This window comes from Micropterus dolomieu, linkage group LG22, assembly GCF_021292245.1.
Source record: "Micropterus dolomieu isolate WLL.071019.BEF.003 ecotype Adirondacks linkage group LG22, ASM2129224v1, whole genome shotgun sequence".
In the NCBI taxonomy this organism is placed as follows: Eukaryota; Metazoa; Chordata; class Actinopteri; order Centrarchiformes; family Centrarchidae; genus Micropterus; species Micropterus dolomieu.
Genome location: NC_060171.1, coordinates 10,795,231 through 10,814,096, shown reverse-complemented (window position 1 = coordinate 10,814,096; position 18,866 = coordinate 10,795,231). Strand labels below are relative to the sequence as shown.

General features: G+C 38.6%; 1 protein-coding gene across 7 annotated transcripts in view; it reads left to right on the top strand.

The window, feature by feature from the left end:
• The window catches only part of kcnq1.2 (potassium voltage-gated channel, KQT-like subfamily, member 1.2), a 219,752-nt gene that overhangs the window by 111,238 nt on the left and 89,648 nt on the right, over nucleotides 1–18,866 (top strand). The gene's annotated exons all lie outside the window — the stretch shown is intronic.

Sequence of the window (18,866 nt, the reverse complement as noted above, 5' to 3'; positions counted from 1 at the left end):
CCAAAATGTCCGGGATTCGGCTTCTGCTTTCTTAGGTGGTCATGTAGGCCTACACGTCTTCTACGCAAACATCGGTCAAACTGCATGTCAATCATTCCCCTCAGCACCACAGCAACAGCCAACAGACAGAGCAGCAGCTTGCTTGTCAACAGCGGCACGTGGCGCAGTATAAAAAATGCCTAAACACGATGCTTGAAGTGGGCACTTCTACATTTCACTCTTTGGTGTACCTGAACTTTTTCTTGTGTACCGTCACTTCTCACAAGCCCCCCTACTCGTTCCTTCCTTCTCCACCAGAGGAGACAGTCTGGAGAAGGTTGGGTGCTTTTTTTATCCAAGCGTCGGCATAAAGCTGTTGAATTGTTACTAATAGGCCTATTATAAACTATCTGTAGGCAAATACAGTGTAACCTATAAATATATTGGTATAATACTAACATTAAACTGATTTCATGTTATAATATTGTATTAATACACCAATTTATACTAGTTACTCCTCCCCCTGCACCGCTGACTTTTCACTTGGCACCACCAACAAGTCGATGACAGGCTACTCTCAGACATTCTCGATGCTAATGATAGCATGTTAGCATGTAAGTGTGCCAAAAAATAAGAGGTTATCAGTAATTTCCTAAAAACAAACGTTAATCAAACATTAGGAAATAGAGCATTTTTGGGGGACTTTTTTCAGACATTTGGAGCTCTAGTGAGTATTTGGGTTAGCAGGGCGGTCCTTTACCTGGCTGAAATGAATCCACTGTAGAATCTGATTATCTCGACACGTTAACACCAAAGTTTTACTGCTTGTGGGCCAAAAACACCGGCGGGGGAGGAAACTTTGTTTCTGGCTAAATATCAGCAACGGGAGCTTCAGTCATTTGGCTCAGAATGAAAAACAGACTCATACAGGACCATCAGCTGAATTCTACCCTCCTTGGCAGCTGACTGAATCGTCCAGAGCATCTGGGGATCCTGCTGACCTCGGACTCAGACCCAGGTGGTCTGCTGATGATCTGACATGACATGAATTTCCTTTAAAAGGCCTGAAAGGGAGGAGCAGATTACACCTTTAATGCGTCAGTGATTTTTTCATCTGACTTCTGATACTGCAGCTTTACTGATGATAGTCACGCTTACCTCTGTAATTAATTAGCTCTCCGTTGGCATCTATGTTCCAGACTTGAGTCAAGCTGTCATCAGCAATGTTATTGTAGTTTAGCCTTTTTCATTAGTTTGTATTTTTGTTTTGACTTCTTGTTTTTCAATTTCAGTTTAGTTTTAATTAGTTTTTATGCAGGTTTGCTAGTTCAGTTTAGTTTACAACCTTGGTCATCAAGTTCATTTATTACCGTATATACACCGATCAGCCATAACATTCTTTGAGCGACTTTGACAAGGACCAAACTGTGATGGCTAGATGACTGGAAGGAAAAGATGTGAACCGGTGGCAGGGTCATAGACGACCAAGGCTTACTGATGCACGTGGAGAGCGAAGGCCGGCCCATGTGGTCTGATCCAACGGACGAGCTACTGTAGGTCAAACTGCTTAAGAAATTGATGCTGGTTCTAATAGAAAGGTGTCAGAACACACAGTGAAGTCCAGTCCTCGACGGGTCAGGGCTGTTTTAGTGGTGAAAGGGAGACAAGCAGGTGGTCATAATGTTATGGCTGATTGGTGTAAACTATAAACCAGTTTCATCAGTGTTTTCCACTGTTGAGGGGAAAAGGCCTTTGAAAATGTCATCGTGTACAAAATGTAGGTTTTTTTTGGCCATATCGCCCAGCTCTAAAACAATATAATGAAGAAGCCAGGCAAAACAAATATCATCAAAGAAAATTCACTTCACAAATAACATTAGGGGATTATTTTGACTAAAAAACCAAAACCTCTCACTGTACTGTCAAACATGTTTCATTTGTTTTACCAAATTCACTTCTGCAGTCAACCACTGAAATAAATGACAAATAATGCAGTTATAAGCAAAAATACTAACTTCAAAAATCATTATTTTCGGAACAGTTTTTATTGCATAAAAATGTAAAGTGAATAATCTAAATGTAATAATTTCTTCACAATCATGCTGCCAAAAATTGCACAATGTATTAAAAAAAAGCTTCATGAAAGTTAACATCAGTACATAACTACATTTGTCATACACGTACAGTATATAGATTTATATCTATATATATAGATTTTTTTTAAACATTTGTATGTGCTGATAAGAGCTCAGTTAACATCATGTTCACAGCACGAACATGTGGACCAAATGGACATTAACAGTATCGAACACAGATTAAAATCTCAACTTCTTTTATCCAATGGCACATGTGTTTAAAGACAAATAAATAAAACTTTATCAGTCTGGGTTTGGCTCTGCAAACTTTAGCTTCATGAAAATTCGGTTGTTTTTTTTTTGTTGGCTCGGTCTTGCAGGTTTTGAAGGCTACCTGTGAAGTACTGCAAAGTCTACATTTACAGATCGGACACGTCTGCAACGGCAAGAAAACAATACAGAAGCTTGATTATGAGCTTTACGGAAGGAAGATCAAATTCAAATTATGTGGACAAACGCAGCCCAATCAGAGAGCAGCTGTGGTTGCTAGTAGTTTAGTCAGGTTTGTGAATTTTCTCGTTATGTCAAGTTAAAAGTTAAAATTATCTCCAGACTTGAGAGCAGTTTATTTCCTCAGACTGAGACTCCAAAAAATCATCCTCAGCACTCCACCATGTAAAGCTTTTTGTCAGTAGCATGAAGCGAACTACAACTTCCTCTCGTTATTAGGGTTGGGTATCTCAAAACCAGATCCAAGTTGGAACCGTCACTAAATTTCCAAAAAATGTTGATTCAATAAGAACCGGATTCCATAAGCAGAATCAGAATAGATAAAATTGAAACGAAACACAAGGGTTAGACAAGCAAATGATCCTTTCTTGGTTTCAAAAGCAACCACAGCTGATCTTCCAGACTCATTGAAACATTATCCCAAACCACAGTCTTAAGAAAACACTGCCACTTTAGTAAGTCCCTTTAAAACCCCCACAAAACCTATAAAACCCATGAAATCCTCCTTTCCTTTGTTGACAGACACACATAACATCCCAAACTGACGAGGAACATTGCAGAATTCTAGGATTTAAATCCATAAACTTTGATATTTTCACCCTTAACACATAATTTTCTCCAATAGACAAAATCTGCATCCAAAATACAAGTTCCTCACCGGGGTCGACAGTCAACAGACAGTTTGTCAAAATCACTCCATAAAAACTTTATCAAATGTGTATATATCATCAATAGATAGCACCATAATACAAATGAGACAGTTTGACATTTTTGGAGACTCACGGACAAATACACAACAAACACAAACAGACGACACACAGTAGTGCCAGTAACAAGTGTGAAATTTAGAAAAACAGCTACTATATGAGTGTGCGGATTGATGCGTGCACACACTGTCGAGTTTAAAACACACGCAAGTTACTCATGATTACACTGTGAGCCCTATAGCACTTTATTCGTGCGTTATGATCATGCCTTTCCCTCCTGGAAAACAGGCACCTAGATTAGATTAGTGTGGAAGCTCATTTTTGTCAAGAAAACAGTTGAAAATTTAGAAATGACAAAAACAAAAGTCTAAGTTATGAAATATTAAGTCAAAATTATGAGCTACAAAGTCAAAATCTGGAGTTACTTAGTAAAGATTGTAAGATAGTATGTAATAGTGAGTCAAAAATTTGAGTTAGATGTAAGAATGATGAGACAATAAGTTAAGTAAAAATTAAGAGATCTAAGATTGGAAAGCGAAATATTCAAATTATTAGAGCCAGACCAATAAATCTGCGTGCCAATATTATCGACTGATATGAGCTAATTGCACATAAATCAGTATTGCTGTTTATAAAAGCAGGTTAAATGACAATTAAAAAAGAAACAGAGACTGATTCTTCAATCTTCTTATGAGTTTTTCCGCTGCATAGTTTGTCCACTAGAGGGCGCTCTGCAACACACATGTTTGGAACCACAAAACACAGCAATCAGCTGAATTGATCAGCTGTACTTTTATTTTATTTAAAACAATAAAAAAGTTTGATTTCAAACTGCAATACGTCACGTTATCTTGGTTAGGTCTCATAACTACACATAACAAATGTTAGAGATAATCTAATCTTTGTTTATGTTATGTGTTTCTGAAAAGAAGAAAAAAAAATATATCGGCCAATATATCGGAATATCGTATTTTAAAATCCTTAAATATCAAAATTGGTATCAGTCTTAAAAATTTTATATCAGTTGGGCTCTAAAAATCATATGATTGGAAATTTCTAAGTAAAACTGACTTCCTATGAGTATTTCTATTTTTATCATGTCTAAATTTTTCATTTTCTTTCCCAGAAATGGGCATCCAGGGTTTAGATTACTTTAAAATAGTTTACAATTTCAATGGTAATTTTGGCACTTGATTTAGATTTTGTTTTAGTCAGATAAGGAGTAATATTAGCTACTAGCGTACACGTTAACTGAAAATGTGAGTGCAAATTGTCTAAATGGCTGAATCGACTTCTGAAGAGATATTTTTGGATGGTGAAAGGTTCTGTTTTTACCAGGTCTTTAAATGAGACTTTCCATTAAACCAGTATAGTTTTAGTTCAATTTTTAACGTTACTTTGGCAAATTTGCTAGTCTATTTTTTAGTGTGACAAAAAGGTATACTAATATTTGCGGTCATAGTTTCCATTGATGAAATTAACACTACTAATTATATTAGATTGCTGCTTACACTGTAGCTCTGCGCTCTGATGTAGTTGTACTGCTAGCTATGTGTAAACTGGGGACCTTTAAGGCCATTGGACCTGCTTTTGATTAATCATTGATGATACTGGAGAAGTTTTGATTGGTAAACATTACTACAAACACTGATAAGTTCGCATCCAGAGACACAAACAAGGTTGAGACTGGTGTTTGAATCAAATGCACACAAACTACCCAATAGTCGATATTCAAAAAATTGAAAAAAAATTGAAACATTTCCTCATGGCATTTATAAATCACATTACTGCCATCTTATTGTCTCTACAAACTCGGCATATTCAGATATACACAAGCTCAGGCAAAACTAACACTGAACATCACAGATTCAAATCAAGTGATACTGACGCTGAAAGAACACGTCACGTTTCAAAAGTCTTTCTTCAGTTTTGTCCACATAAACAAACTTATTTTTATATATATATTTTTATATATATACTATCTTTAAAAGCATCTTTTCTCTTTATTGATTTTTCTTTGCAACAAACTGAGCTTTTCTAAAATGTAATACTTCTGAAGGGCCACAAGATGTGGTTGAAAGCTTATAAGATTGTTGCCTTGTGTCTCAACATTTAGTTCATGAAATTTAATACATTCTTGGTCCTAAGAGGATGACACCCAATAGAGTGCTGCAAGAATAGAGAGCCTAGGTTAGTCCCCTTCCAGTGGACCGCCAGGGACCTTATTTTTGGAAAACAAACACGTACGGTAGCCAGCAAGAGACAAGAAATTTTTTGATCCTTTTTGAATTGTGCTCTGAATTACACACATTTGTCAGGTTAAAAGATAACTGGAGTCAAGAAAGTCGCAGTTTGTCGTAAAACTTAAAAAGTATAAAACTGAAAATACGTAATTACAAAGACCACAAACCTAAAAGTCGCATATGTGACGTCAAAGACTGGAGCTAACGTTACTGAGTCTAACGTCACTGAGTCAAACGTCACTGAGTCAAACGAGCAAAGGACCGGGAGTTGTTGGATTAAACACATCAGGTGAGATACACCTGTGCCTGGAACACAGCTAAGTTACCTAGTTAGTAGCAACCAAGCAATGAACGTTAGCTTAGCATTATAGCGCTAGCATGTTGCTGACGTACATTGTGCAAGCGATGTAGTTCACTGCATTTTTCACACAAAACTAAATGTTACTTTACTGTTTCAAAACTGCGGCTTTCTTGAATTAAATTATTAATTAAACTGACAAAAGTCATATGTGTGATTCAGGACTCAATTCAAACAGGATTTTAAAACTTTGTCTCTCGTGACTGACTAAATTTTTTTTCCGAAATAAGTTCCCATGGGGCAGAAGGGAGGGGACTTGGGATCTCTAGAAGTCCTAAAACCTGGAAATTCTTTTCTTGTCTTTACTTCTAGCGATTGCTTCAACGTTTTAAAAACAATAAAAGTGGTAGAAGGATTATCTTGCTGATCAAAACTTGAAAGCATAATAACCTTTTGTTTGCCACAGAGCAAATTTTTCTGCAATAATCCAAAATCCAGTGGAAAAATCCCACTGGCTTTTTGTCGAGGGAAATCAGTGCAACGCTAACTTTCTGTTTGACCTACAAATATACATCATCCCTGCAGCACTCTTATGATTCTGGTGAAATGTCTGGTGACATTGCGCAAATGGCGGGTTGAAATTCACACCTGTTCAGCATTTTATTATCCTACATGATACCTGAAAAACGAAAAGCCTTGTTTCCTTAAATGGTCAACTGTCAGCCACAGCTGTGAGATGAAGGCTAACACAGACTTGCCAATATGCTAGAAAAAGTGCAGTCACCGTAGCCTTCTGTCCCACACTCAGCCCCAAAAGATCTAATGTCGTGGTTCCAATGTGTGTGATGAAGTCTGCGGGAGGCAGCCAAGAATCACACCAAAAACGAGAAATGCATTCTTCAATGATTTTTCATCATTTTTTAACTGAATGGGTGATGGAGTGTATATTGACATAACTGTAACATTACGGAATCCTTTCCAGCTAAATCTTTCAGCATGTAAATATCAAACATTTGTTTAAAATGCATGTTTACATGCTGGCTCTAGCACGTTAGCATGCTGTCACACAGGTGTGTGCTGTCACACACATGTTTCAGCTAAACTCAGCTGGGAAAGTCTGAAGTCATTACGGTTACGGAAGTTATAAATAACATCTTTTCCCTTTAGTGAATGCAAGACCCTCCCTTTTATGATAAATAACTTGAATCAAAATAATACTGTAGTATTAAAATTTGAAACTCATATTTATTCTGATTTCTTTGTGAACCTGTAACTCAATAACTTTATAACAAACCTGTTATTTATCTACCAGTTTTTAGAACTTGAAAATCTTTATTATTAGAATGTTTTAAATCAAATATACTCTTCAGTTATTTTTAATGATCTCTGTTACACCATATTATGCAATTTTGTTTTCCAATGAAATACTAAATATTCTTAATTGTTATATTAATTCATATCCATTATTTAATATACTTTTTATTGAGGTATCTATAGTTAGCATGTGAAGACATCACTACTCTTAGCTGTCCAAGAAGTGTTTTGTTATTTATCGAAGGAAGTCTGACTCTGTGCATTTAATTTCTTCATCAACTTCAGTGTTTGTGTGACTCTATATTAAAAAACTATAGATGTATCTCAAAAAATTTGAACATTGTAGAAAAGTTCGTTGTGATTATATTTTTTTTATTCTGAAATTCTAACACATTTTAGGAAGGTGAAGTTTTGATTGATATGATATTCAAATTTTTTGAGATGCACCTGTACATTAAAAATCAATTTGTGTTTGATTTGAGTATCAAAAACAGTATAAGGTTGGACCAGGTTTTAAATACCAGACAATACGATACCCGAGTTTCAGCACTGATACCAATGTAATTTTTTTGTTGATACCTTAATTGGAAAGACATTATCATTTTTTTCTACAAAGTATGCAGGCAAGTCAAAAAGAGAGGAAGCTGGCATGTCATATTAGCTTTGTTGCTAACATCCAAACTGCTCTTTAGTAATCTGTTTAGTAATAAATCCTTATGCCGTTAGCAACTGGGCTAACGAGAAAGCTAGCTTGGAGAGCTATTTTTTCCTCTTCAGTAACTCTTTAATGAATAAATGATCTACAATCCTGAGAAGGGAAGTAAACTTAACAATACGGAGAAAATAGAGAGAAGCTAAGACACTTATTGTGACTACTACTACTACTAGCATGTTCGCCACTGGCTAGCGTGTTAGCTGTTGGCTATCCAGCTACAATTGTTCACCAATTAGCCCCGTGAGTGGTCACGACTTCACCAAACTTAAAAACTGCTAAAATTATGAGGAAATCAGGAATTACCTGATAAAAGAACAAGTCATTATGAATACCGCAAAACTTCCAATTAGTATCCCAGGCTTTTCTTTGCTTAAAACAATGAACTCACCCGGCCTTTATTTGGGACTTTAATTCCTTTACCATACCAGTAAATCTTAATGAATTATACTTTGGTGCTCAAGGCTCCCTTAAAAATGAACTGAACGATTGAATTGTAGAGAATCTAACTGATGTAACTGTGTAGTATGTCTGTTTTGACACAAGTTTAAACGTTTATATATTAGTGTGCACAGTCTAAGCAGCCATGCTTAAACAGGTGACCCGGTGGGCTTTAAGAGGTTTTATACATTCAATTAACTTCTATAAAAACCAAACCAGGCTTCTAATTGAGACCTGCGATTATTTGTCAAAACATGTAGCCACACCAGGCCAGTAACCAGGACAGGCGTCTAACTGAAGTTTTACGGTATGTTAAGAATATGACTAAATATTTGGCTTCAATTTCCGATACTTGACCTTCTCAGCAGTCAGTTTGATTATCAGATCTTGAACTCGGGCCTATATTAACATATCATATTTTATAGCTTGGGTGAAGACAACATTAAACTTTCTATATAAAGTGTTATGACTTTTTGGTAAATGCCTAAATATATATAAAATGGTATCGAACTATGAGGTGTTGAACTATTTTCTCATTGGTCCGGAAACTCAAATATCATACTGGCACAAGAATGGAATTTTTAAACTATACTCAGATCTACATTGATCTCTTATTGCAATTTTTTGTACAAGTTATTTATTACAGTTACTCTGACAGAGCCCTGTAGCTATGACTGAACTTATTTTTGGAACAAAAAAGTTTGTTTCTGATTAAGAGAAGAATTTTGATTCAGCAAAACTTCACACACTTTTGGCTGATTTTAAACTTTCCACCAAACTGATGCTGAACACCAGATAACAATACACTCTAGCTAATACATTATTTCTTATCTCAGATACTTTGACCTGCTGAACATGACTCTATAAAAATGCAGACTTTTTAACTGTGGCTCAAAAAACAAAAACGGTTAAACTGCTGTGGGCTCTTGTTAGCTGGTTTCTTATTTTGTGGCGTCCTAAAAACTCAGCAATCCAGAATCCAAACCACAGCACTCACATTATCAAACACACACAAAGTTTTTAAATGACTGCTAATCTCAACATGACATTACACAGCATCCAGTATTTTTACGTCAAGAGTTTTGACTCTCGAAAACACCATGTAAACACGTACAACAAACAAACAAACAACAAAGATCTTGGCGTTGAAAAATTCATCATACAAAAGTTTTTCTCATCATGTTATCTACCCACCGACATACCTGCCCACATTTTCTTCTTCTTTATCTTTATTTGCGTCTGTATTCTGTTCTTCTTTGCCCTTTTTGCTTATTCAGAAGAGTCTATGAGCAATATTTCCCCCCCGTGTAGCTGTGAAAGGGTATTTTGTTTTTGGGAAAGCCACAAAAAAGGATTATGACATGAAGGAGTTTGGGAAAAAATATCAATGACAATTTCAGCTGAAAATCAATTCATTTCAAAAGAAATTACATACATGAAAATACATAATCTCTTAAATAAACAGAGCTTTTTATCCTGTTAGCGACTAAGCTAGTTAGCTTAGCGGTCTATTGTTGCTGGTAAACCTGAAGTTTTAAATGAAACAGATTAAAAACACTTTTATAACAAAAAGTGATGATAAGCGAACACTTTAGCTCTGTTACACTTCTAGACTGCGGAGCTATGTGGCAGTTAGCAGCTTGGTGGGCTGTAGAGAACATAAGTCCCGCCCCTTCTGGGTGGACCACCATGGGACCTTATTTCACAATACAACAAATTTTTTACACATGATATTTGTTAGTTTATAAGATAATTTAATTGAAGAAAGTTGCATTTTGTCGTAAAACAGTCGAAGGATAAGAAAATATGTAAATGACCACAAACCCAAAAGTTGGATATGTGATATAACTGTTCACCCAGTGACTGAAGCTAACGTTAGTGAAGATAACATCAAAGAACTTCCATGTGTAAGATGATGATGATGAAAGGACCAGGAATTGTTGGATTAAACACATCAGGTGAGATACATCTGTGCGTGGAGTTAGCAAGGTAGTAGCAAGCAATCAATAAACGTTAGCTTAGCATTATAGTGCTAAAAATACTGGTGACGTATATTGTGCTAGACAAGAGATGTAGTTCATTGAGCGGTTTTAAAAAAAAACTAAATGTTACTTTACCGGCCCTTTGCTTCAATGACGTTAGAGTCAGTAACGTTAGCTTAAGTAACGTTAGCTTCAGTTCACTTCATTAGCTTCAGTAACGTTAGCTTTAGTCATGAGAGAAACAGCTGTGACGTCACATGCGCGACTTTTGGGTTTGTGGTCTTTGTAATTATGTAATTTCACAGTCTTATAACGTTACTTCCAACAGTTTTACAACAAACTGCGACTTTCTCGACTTAAATTATATTTTAATCTGACAAACATCATGTTTGTAATTCAGGACACAGTTCAAGCGGGATTAAAACGTAAATCGTGTCTCACTGTTGACTCCCATGCATATTTTTTCCGAAATGAGTACCCATGGGGCGGAAGGGACGGACTTGGGCTCTCTATGCAGCTTTAGTTCCGGGTTAGAGCGGTCTCCCACTAACCCGGAGAGTCGATGGTTGGGCAAGACACTTAACCCCAAATTGCTTTTGGTTCCTGTGCCATCGGGGTGTAAATGTATGAATCTCATTTCCTTTCTGATGTGCAGTTGGCTTAGTCTCTCTGCCATCAGTTTATGAATGAGTGAAAGGGTGAATGTGATGTAGTGTAAAAACGCTTAGTGGTCGTAAAGACTAGAAAGGCGCTATTGTGGCTGGTTAGCACTAAAACTTTCCCAGTAGCTTGCCAGCTACGTTATCGCTACGTTATCGCTACGTTATCGTTATCGCTACGTTATCGTTAGGTCATAGTTGCAACTTGTTCATATTTTTTATTTATTTAGTTACCTGTTCAATTTTATTGTCTGTAAAATATTTCCCAAAATGAGGATCTAAGGAAGTGCAATTTCGTTTTTGGGGATGAAAAAATCTTCTTCTATCTTAAAAAAGCTATATTTTAAATAATTATAAAATATCCACAAAGTGGGAAGAATGTAGACTACGAAACGGTAGCCTCAACTTCATCAACAAGCTTTCAACACAACCTAGGATTTTGTGATGAGGAATTTTGTTGTGCCACTTTCTGGTCTGACCGAACACCAAGAGAAAGACTTGAGGAGGAGTATGTTAATTGGTGTATGTTAAGATGGAGGCATGGAGGCAATTTCGGACACAAAAGCCCAATATGCTTTATGACTTCTGAAGTGCATTACTTAGCTAGTAAACAGATGGATGGATGGATAGATAAAGGCAGAGATGGATGGATGGGGCCTACTGGTCCTGGTTGATGAAGAATTCTCCAGAAGATCCATTGGTTTCTGTTTCAGTCCTTTTAGAAGGTAACTCTGTTCCTTCAAGGTTCTCGTCTTTAATCTCTGAACCTGCAAACAACAAAAGAGGTACTTCAGGAGGACTGTTCTCAGCAGGATCACCAAAATGTAATTTACTACAGTGTGAGACACAGAAAATTACAAATCCTCACATTTGAGAAGCAGGAAATATTACATATATTTAACTGTAAAATTGACTTTAATAATAATTTGATGATCAAAATAGTTTTCTGTCAATCGCCTGTTTTTGTTTCAGCTTTAACCTCAAACAAACTATCATAATTATCATGTATATTATCATTTTAAATGCTTGCCAACTTTTTATTATTATTTTGATTTTCTTTAATGCCTTCTTTAGCAACATGAGCAGCTGTAACAGAGTTTCCTCTCGGGGACCAATAAAGCATTTATGATTCTGATAAATACTAGAAAATTAATAAAATCACAAACCAATTAAAATAAAATGTGCAAATGTACTACGTGCAGTTGTCCACACAATAAAAGAGTGTTTGCTCACAGCTCTTTTATTTGGCTCTTACCACGTGGTGTATATTTTCTCAAGTACTGTACTCAAGTAAAAGTGCCTCAAATTTGAACTTTCTACTTCAAATGCACCACATCTCAGAGGGAGATATTGTACTTTTTACTTCACTACAATTATCTGACACCTTTAGTTACTTCACACATTAGGATTTTTGTTCAAAACAATAAAGAGTTTATAAAATGTTTGTTATAAATTCAACTACCAACAGTTTATACAGTTAGTCAGTTGAGAAAAAATTAATCATTTCCTGACTGATTTGCTGCTTCTCATCTGAATGATTATAATAACTGTAATGTTGGTTGATAGCGTTGAGGTTTGGACAACAAGCGTTTACAGTGTGGTTTTAGTCCAGATAAAAGTAAAGGATCCGAGTATTTCCTGCACCGCTGAATGTTACAACGGTGTGTTTGTGTGTATACCTGGCCCCCCCTCGGTGTTTGGACTGCTGTCTGGGTCAGCAGAGGGGGGCTGTGCTGCTGAGGCAGGAGTAGGGGGTGATGGGTAGTTTGGCGGCGTCTCGTTCTCGTCTCCTGATAGGCTCCTGGGGACACCCGTTACCACGCCGCCGGAGAGGCTGACAGGTCGTTTAGCGAGGGGTAACTTTCTCTCTGAGAGAAGAAAAAGGTAAAGTCAGTGAAACCGCCAATACGCTCGTGAGCTTTTTAAAAAAGAAAAACAAATTAAAGCTGCAAAGCAGCGTTGGGCGGGCCCTCACACGTGTAGCGTGTCAAGCTATGAGGCGGCCGTGTTTCAGATTCTGGAGCTCTGCCAGTGTGGCTGTGAATTTGCCACGTGCTTCAGTCGCTGAACAAAGGTATTAATCATCACTTCCTGTGTCCCTTTTGTGGCGACACATAGCACTTGGGGCTACGACTATAACTGAATATTGGCATGCAGAAGTGCTTGGGGCGGGACTGTTGTTAAGCACGTAAAGTTTTGTGCAGATGTGAGCATGTACACTGAAGTTACAACAACTTCCTCTTTCATGCCGAATTATCTATTTTTGACAGCATGCCATGGGCAAACTGGTCAACTGGTAATAACCATTTGTACAACTTTTAATCATCAATGGGTTTAGACTGCACAGCGAAAATTTGAAGTCGATCGGACTAATTCCCTATGAGGAGTTCGTTAAAGTACAAAGTGTGTAAATCGCCACAAATGACCATTAAATCCAAAATGGCCGACGTCCTGTTGGGTTTAGGCTATGACTCCAAGAGGCTTTATTGTGCGTCTGGACATGATACAAGTACCACAGAAATTTCGTACACGTAGGTTACACTTAGTCCGGGGGCTGCTCTGTAGGGGGTGCTAGTGAGCCATTTTATCACACCCATGCACAAAACCCATAAAATACGAAATTGTTTGAAAGTTTGGTGAGTTTTTGAGTACGTTTAGGCCCCCAAAATAAGGGTTACTTTGCAGGAGAAAGAAAGAAAGAAAGAAAGACGTTTCAATAGGGACCTCGCACGTTTCGTGCTTTGGCCCTAAAAAATCTAAAATCAGGAATCGAAACATATCACCTTGTAAACAAACAGAGGAAGGACAACTCACCTGGGCTCCATAAATCAACTGAATGATCATTGTTCAATACAAGAAGAGGTTTTCTTTGACGTACACTGACAGTTAAATATACATACAGATATTATAACTGTCAAACTGGTATTTTATATTCGGTGTCATTTAAAAGTTACTGTCTTACATCTGAATGTTTGGAGGTTTCAGAGACGTACTTTTCTTTTGTCCCTTGTACTGCTGGGATTTCTTCCTTTGTTTGGATGCAGCTTCTCTGGAACCTGAACCAAAAACACACACATTTTATTATGTCTATAAGTTTAAAAATCACCCAACCTGAAACTGTGACTGTTTAGGACAACATGTGATTTACATATTTTATACTTGTCTTGTCTTTAACCTCCAGTTTCAGTTGCTGTGTGTGTGTGTGTGTGTGTGTCACCTGCATTAACGGCAGGAGGCTGCAGCTGGTACCCGGTCAGCTGACACCAACCCACCGGGTACAGGTCCGGTGACTCACAGTCCACCCATTGGTCATACTCGTCTTCCCAGCCATCAAAGTGTATCCGCAGCAGCCGGTGGACGATGCGGGTCACTGTGGCGACGCAGACCAGCCTGGGCTCCATGAGGTCCACAGCCTCAAGCTTCATACCGGGACGGAAACCGTGGTTAGGGACGTCCTGACGGAGGACAGAGGACGTATCAGAGTTTATTCAAAAACAGGAAAACAATTCCTTTTGTTTTTTCTCAAGAAGAATAAAATGAACTAATTTTGAAAACACTAAACAAAATTATAAACGCAACAGTTTTGTTTTTGCCCCCATTCATCATGAGCTGCACTCAAAGATCTAAGACAAAAGACCTAATTCTCTCAAATATTGTTCACAAATGTGTCAAAATCTGTGTTAGTGAACACTTCTCCTTTGCTGAGATAATCCATCCACCTCACAGGTGTGGCATATCAAGATGTTGATCAGATAGCATGGGTATTGAACAGATGGCCTTAGGCTGGTCACAATAAAAGGTCACTCCAAAATGTGCATTTTCACTGTACTGGGGTGGTCCGGGTGGTCTGGAAACCAGTCAGTATCTGGTGTGACCACCATTTGCCTCACGCAGTGCCACACATCTCCTTTGCATAGAGTTGATCAGGTTGTTGATTGTGGCCTGTGGAGTGTTGGTCCTCTCAGGTCGAGACCCCGATGAGGACGACGAGCATGCAGATGAGCTTCCCTGAGACGGTTCCTGAAAGTTTGTGCAGAAATTCTTTGGTTATGCATTGGTTTGCAGCAGCTGTCTGGGTGGCTGGTCTCAGACCATCTTGGAGGTGAAGATGCTGGATGTGGAGGACCTGGGCCGGTGTGGTTACATGTGGTCTGCGGTTGTGAGGCCGGTTGGATGTACTGCCAAATTCTCTGAAACACCTTTGGCTTATGGTAGAGAAATGAATATTCAATTCACGACTCTGGTGGACATTCCTGCAGTCAGCATGCTGATTGCACACTCCATCAAATCTGTGGCATCGTGCTGTGTGATGGAACTGCACATTTTGGAGTGGCCTTTTATTGTGGCCAGACTAAGGCCTTTTATTGTGGCCAGCCTAAGGCACACCTGTGCAATCCTCATGCTGCCTGATCAGCATCTTGATATGCCACACCTGTGATGTGGATGGATTATCTCGGCAAAGGAGAAGTGCTCACTAACACAGATTTTGACAGATTTTTGAACAATATTTGAGAGAAATAGGCCTTTTGTGTACATAGAGAAAGTTTTAGATCTTTGAGTTCAGCTCATGATGAATGGGGGTAAAAACAAAAGTGTTGCAGTTACAATTTTGTTCAGTGTATAATAAAAATAAACTATTTATTTGTGGGAATTTACTTATTTGTAAATATTCAGCTAATCCTGACAATTGTTTTTTCTGTTTCTTAGACCCCATTCAGTGTAAACTCTATTTTCAAAGACCAGTGTCAAGTTAACTCAAATTCAAACTCAAACTCAAGTTATGGCCAAAATTGTTATTATTTCATATCAATCGCTATCGATATTTCTCAGGATAAATGTCAAATCATTATTTCTTTCAGGTTTCAAGGCAGACTTTTGTTCCTGAGTGAAAGTTAATTCACAAAAGCAAAACATTCAAAACTATTATGATAAAATCTTTTTTCAACAATTATGCACCAGAAAAATGAAGTTTTCCCCAAAAACATAAATACCTTACTAAAAAAATAAGCGCTTTTTTGTTCATGATTCAGATAACGTAAACATTTATTGAACATTTGTTTAAATTATATTGAGAGAATTATCGTTATTGTTTTATTGCCCAGCCCTGACAATTTTAAATAAAAACTATATAAAAGCATAGTTACATATAAAAGAAGAAAATAACTGTATAATTCAAAACATACACATTCAGCTCAGTGTGGATCTGATTATTTCATCATCAATGAATCGTTTGATGCATAAAAGATTTCATTGATTCATGGTGTGTTACAAGTTGTCTTTTAAGATGTTAAAATTCACATCTCACTGAGTGTGTTGTGGGTTTTTTAAATGACTAAATCCAATCAAACAAGATTGGTTTGTTCTCTGATCAACACGGAAAAGTAACAGCCATCAAATATTTGACGTTTCAGCCTGAAAATAAGTAAATAATTCTCGGATGCTGCTGATGTGTTTGTGAATGCCTTTCAGCTGCAGTGTTGGTCTCACCTTGTTGAAGAGGTTGACAGGCGCAGCTACAGACGTGCTCTCCTTCAGATACTCAAACCATCTGAAGGGAAGATTGGTGTAACCTGACAGACACAAAAAGACAAACGGAAAGGAGCTCGTTGGTTTGGGAATATCTCGTATGTTACATCTTGTTTTATCTGGAGGCAAAGTTCTTTAGGGTCATGGTTGGGAGCGGATGATCTTCTGGATGCAGTATTCAGGAGGAAAACTGTTTTCTTTTGTACTGTACATGTTATGATGATTTATGGCTGGTGATTCCACAGACATAACGACAGATTGAACCGATATATAATATTTTAATCTTAAGAACGCACACACCAGACGGTTCAGTCCAGACGCAGGACCACACACTCGCAGGTTATACTAAACGTGAGAACACGTGCTTCAGTCAGAAACAAACATGGAGGCAGACTGACTTTTCTGAAGCCTCGAGTTCGGCCGATAAGGCGCCGCCATGTTGATGTTTTGCAACCAGCGGCACCGGATGTGACCATATTTGGACGAGAGGGTGGAGCTAGCTAGCTTGCTTAGCTAGGTGCGTCTGTAATCGTCTTAACTGTCATTTTAACAGGGCTGATATTTTTGTCAACAACAGGCTTAAAACTAAATGTACTCACCAGAGAAAGTGAACAGCCGACTCTTAATACGCTTTTTCCGCGGCGCTGGTTGAATTTACACAGTGCCGAGGGTACGAGTCACTCTAGCCTGATTGACAGGTCGCCATGCTAACGACTCGTCAATCGCATAAGCATACATGAAGCATACTCTGCTTTCTGGTCTATGTTCCTCTAAATGGGACCATAATTTACTAAAGACCCTTTTCCTCTGCATAGTACCAGCTCGACTCGCCTTTGTTTGGTTTTCCATTGTAGAAATGCTGCACCTGTACCTGCTTCCAGGTACTTTTTTTCATATCACCTCCGTCGAGGTTCCAAGCGAGCTGAGGGAAACTAAAATGTAACGTGAAAACACGACAGACTGCTGATTGGTCAGAGAAAATATTCACTATTCACTGCATCATCATCGCTGCACCAGACAGAGGCCAGCAGCAGAAAGTTTTATATTTTACAGTTTTCGTATGGAATTTCATCACTAAATCCACTTCTGAGAAGTTTTGAGGTGAAATCAGCTGTGTAGATTTAGAATATTGACAGTTTTGCGAGAAGTGATGGCGGAACAAAAATGTGGAGTTGAGGAGCTCCGCAACTGCTGGTGTCTGATTGGAGGCTCCCTGATTTCAAGACGTTTATCAGCTATTGGAAATCAAGGAGCCTCCAATCCAGTCGGTGATCCTTCAGATTCTGTGTGTAAACCCCTCACACTACAGGATCATTTGAGCCGATAATCTGTTTAGACCAGCTTTGGCACGGGAACGCCTGTAAGGAAGCAGCTGTACCTCTGGGGGGGGTCAGCTCGATGTTGTTGATCTCACAGAAGCCGGCGGGGAAGATGGAGGGAGAGGTGGAGTGATAACAGAACCAGTCAGAACCGTCGGCCGCCTCCGAACCATCGATACCGATCATCAGATACCCGTCTGCCAGCACCTGGTGAAGAGAGGCGACAGCTGGTTTACGGACTGAACGTGCAGCCGGTGGCCGTTCCTGTCGCCCTGCAGCTGCTCCTCACCTTCCTGACCGTGGCCACGCAGATGGCGGACAGGTTCAGGGGGTCGATGGCTTCCAGCTTCATCCCGTCTTCAAACCAGGAGCCGCTCTGATCCACCTCCTTCACCTGCACAGGTACACATCACAGAACTGAGCTCAGCTCCTCTCAGGTGTGATCAACCAAAATAACAAAGATGGAGGAGGGGCGCTGGGAGCAATACTGAGAAGGTCAAAGGTCAGCACTACCCAGAAAATACAGGTGTGTGGGTCAGTACAGTCAGGCGTTATACTGCCCTCCTGTGGTGACAACAGGCTACAGACAGTCTGAGTGTTTTGGTGTTTGCCTGCAACAACAGAATCTAACTTTGGTGTTGTAAATGTTTTTTATGTTTTAAGTGCTATAATTGGAGATCATTAAATAAAATTTGTACTTGTCAATAGTGTTATTAAAACTGCTGAGGGACATTTTGTTTTACAGGTTTCAGTCACAAGCAGTCTTTGAGCCGTGTGTCTCGACAGAGTAAGAAAACAGACGTGAACTGAAAGTAAAACGAGCTCCAGACTCAGCAGCGACAGCAGTTGATGTGTTTTTGCCGTTGTTGTTGTTGTTCTCACCTTGGTGAACAGCTGTCCTGGAGCGTCCGTCTGGCTGCTCAGCTTCTTCGACACATCTGGAAACACACAGTTTCATCTTCAGTCTGTACATCATCGTCACATGACACTGACGTTCACTGCCTGCTCATTAACCCGCTGCTGGTTTAAATATAACGTTTTCTGAATGCAGTCTGGTGGCGTCTCTACACACAACATCAGTGAGACACAAAAGTACCGTCA